Source organism: Protobothrops mucrosquamatus, unplaced genomic scaffold (assembly GCF_001527695.2).
Source record: "Protobothrops mucrosquamatus isolate PMUCROS unplaced genomic scaffold, P.Mucros_1.0 scaffold1688, whole genome shotgun sequence".
Lineage (NCBI taxonomy): Eukaryota > Metazoa > Chordata > Lepidosauria > Squamata > Viperidae > Protobothrops > Protobothrops mucrosquamatus.
Window position 1 is genome coordinate 99,938 of NW_015387841.1, and position 3,599 is coordinate 103,536.

The following is a 3,599-nucleotide window of genomic DNA, read 5'->3' on the forward strand; positions in this document are numbered from 1 at the left end:
AAGGCGCTGCACCACACAAGAATGGGGCAGGGCTAGTGAGTATCACACAGGCACTAGCCCCGCCTCATTTGCAGTGTGTGCATGTTCGCGGCCCCGTGTGTGCACACACGCATGTAAAATGCTTCCCCCTCCCTTTTCTTTCAGTCTGCCAATCGACAATAGTTGGTGACCTCTGCTCTACCACCTCTACTCAAGCTTACTAGTCGGCCTCTTCGCCTCCTTTGTGCTGGGCAGGGCTCCTGCTCCGGGCAGTGGTGGCAGCCTGATGGACCTGCTGCTGGCGGTGGCGGCGCACGTGCTAACAGAAAGGTTTCTGAGTGCCACCTCTGGCACGCGTGCCATAAGTTCGCCACCACTGATCTACTGCATAATAGTTGTAGCATGTATACTGCCACAACAGTTTCACATTTGCAACTGCACTTCATTTCTGAAATAAGCAACTGAGATTACAGTATTTATTATGCCAAAGGCTTTCTTAGATATAAACATGACTCTTACAGTGAAACTAACATTGGCACTTGGGTAATCTTCACATGGCTGATGTCTGCAATGAGGAACTCTAACCACATAGAAATATTGTTTTCAGTGACAGCTGATTTACTGCAGTTGAAGGGCTAAACTCATAAATTTGATTAAATTCACTTAATATGATTATTTTTATGTCACAATGAACATTGGTGTGGTGACATCTTTTGGAAAATCTGTGGGGCCCCATTCAAGGTTAAGGGGCACTAATGTATATAGCCTTGGAATTGCAAGCTGTGTTATTTCAAACAAGGATTATCTCAGCAGCCTTGTAAATACTGTCAGAATAATTTGGGGTTCCAACTTGTGCAAAAATAAAAATGAGATCCAGACAGCTATGAGAAAAGAAGAAATATTTATTCCTAAAGGCAAAGAGTTTGCCTTTAGTTAAATGTCTGTGGAGATTCTCAGTCATCCAGGAAAAAGCATCTTTGAGACAGTTTGCTTTTAGGGGCAGCTGCAGAGAAATGGGGGACAGTGACACAATTTTATAGGGGAGCTTGTCCTGGGTATGGAAGTGTCTATGTGCTGATTCTAGGGTGACACGTGAGGGACATGTATGTGTGTGTGTGTGTGTGTGTAGATATGTCATCTACGATGATTATACTTGTGAACATGCAGTTCTGCTGGGAGATCCAGTTTAATTAACTCTATTTATGTTAACAGACCTTATCCTTTGATATGTGGATTAGGTCTTGGTAACTTATTTGGGGATTTGAGGAAGTTTGAGTAAAAGATTTCCTGTTTGCTATTTTTACTTGATTAACTTAGTTTCAGCTTGACTGTCAATTATCTACTGGAGACACTGATTCTCAGTCCATTGTAGCTTTTGTTAATGTTTTAATGGAAAATGGAAACATTATAAAAAATAAAATATATTTTGATATAAAACTTCTCACAATACTGATCACAAATTCACTAGCTAGAATGGCCAAGGGTATCTTGATGGCCTTTTTGCTCATTCCTGAACAAAGAGGTCATTTTCCTCTGTATTAATTCACTCCTACTTTTTAGAATAGAATAGAGCTGGAAGGGACCTTGGAGGTCTTTCTAGTCCAGCCCCCTGCTCAAGCAGAACCTATACCATCTCAGACAAGTGACTGTCTAGCCTCTTTTAAAAATCTCCAGTGATGGAGTGCCCATGATTTCTGGGACAAGCTATTCCACTGGTTAATTATCCTCACTGTCAGGAAGTTTCTCCTTAATTCCAGATTGCTTCTCTCTTTGATCAGTTTCCAACCATTGTTTCTTGTCCTGCCCTCTGGTGCTTTGGTGAATAACATGACCCTCTCTTCTTTGTGGCAACCCCTCAAATACTGGAATACTGCTATCATGTCTCCCCTATTTCTTCTTTTCTTTAGACTAGCCAAACCCAAGTCCTGCAGCCGTTATTCGTATGTTTTAGTCTCCAGGCCTTTGATCATCTTAGTTGCTCTTCTCTGAATTTTTTCCAAGCTCTCAACATCTTTTTTTGTGATATGGTGACCAGAATTGGCTGCAGTATTCCAGGTATGGTTTTACTAGGGTTTTACAAAGCGGTACTAATACCTTGCGTGATCTTGAGTCTATGCCTGTTTATACAACCCAGGATTGTATTAGCTTTTTTGGCTGCTGCTGCACACTGCTGGCTCATGGTCAAGTGATCATCCACTAGGACTCCAAGATCCCTCTCAGTTACTGTTTTTAAGCCAGGTCTTGCCCAATCTGTACTTGTACCTTTCATTTTTTCCTGCCTAAATGTAAAACTTTGCTTTTCTCCACATCGAAACTCATTTTGTTGGATAGGGCCTATTGTTCAAGTTTGTCAAGATCTTTTTGGATCCTGAGTTTGTCTTCTGGGGTGTGGGCTACTCCTACCAGTTTGGTGTCATCTGCAAATTTGATGAATTCCCCTTCCAATCTCTCATCTAAATCATTGATGAAGATATTGAAGGGCCTAAGATGGAAGCTCGTGGTATCCCACTGCTTGCTTCTCTCCATGTGGATGTAGTGTCATTGAGGACTACTCGTTGAGTACAGTTTGCCAGCCAGCTACAGATCCTTCTGGTGGTGATGTTGTCTATTCCACCTTTTTCTAGCTTATCAAGGAGTAGGTTATGGTCTACTTTATCAAATGCCTTACTGAAGTCTAAGTATACTACGTCCACAGTATTTCGCTGGTCTATTAGTTTAGTCCCTTTGTCGAATAATGAAATAAGATTGGTTTGGCATGATTTGTTTTTAATAAACCTGTGCTGGCTACTAGTTATCTTTGTTTGCTCCTAGTTGATCACAGATCTGTTTTTTGATTATCTTTTCTAGGATCTTCCCAGGTATTGATGTTAAACTGATTGGTCTGTAGTTTCCTGGGTATGTTTTTTCCCCTTTCTTGACGATGGGAACCACATCAGCCCTTTTCCAATCCTCAGGTACTTCCCCTGTGCTCCAGGATTTTTGAAAGATATGGTGCAGTGGTTCTGAGATAACATCTGCCAGCTCCTTCAGAACTCTGGGATGTAATCTGTCAGGCCCCAGTGATTTATATTCATCAAGATCGGATAGGTGTTCTCTTACCATTTTGTTGTTTACTTTTTGTTACTAATTTGTCTTTTGCAGTGGTCTTTTTGGTATGTTGGGCTATGGTTTCTTTTTGTGTGAAGTAAAGTATGAGTTAAGCAGCTCTGCTTTCTCCCTGTTGCCTGTTATTTCCTTGCCATCTTCTCTCTTTAGTGGACCTACAGTTTCCTTGACTTTTTTCTTGTTGTTAATATGTTGGAAGAAACTTTTTTTTATTATCCATGATTTCTGTTGCAAGTCAGGAAAGCCTTTGCTTTCCTGACTTCATCTTTAGATGTTCTGGCTATCTGCTGATAATCAGCCTTAGTTATGTGCCCCTCTTTCCATTTTTTGTATTTGTTCTTTTTGTCTTTCAGTTTGTCAGAGAGATCTTTGTGCAGCCATGCTGGTTTCTTCTTGAATTTCTTGTTTTTCTTTTTCAGTGGTATTGTGCTAGTCTGGGCTTTTATGATTGCATTTTTGAGAGTTTCCCACGCTCCTAGGTTGTTTTCCGCTTTAGGATTTTCATCCATGAGATC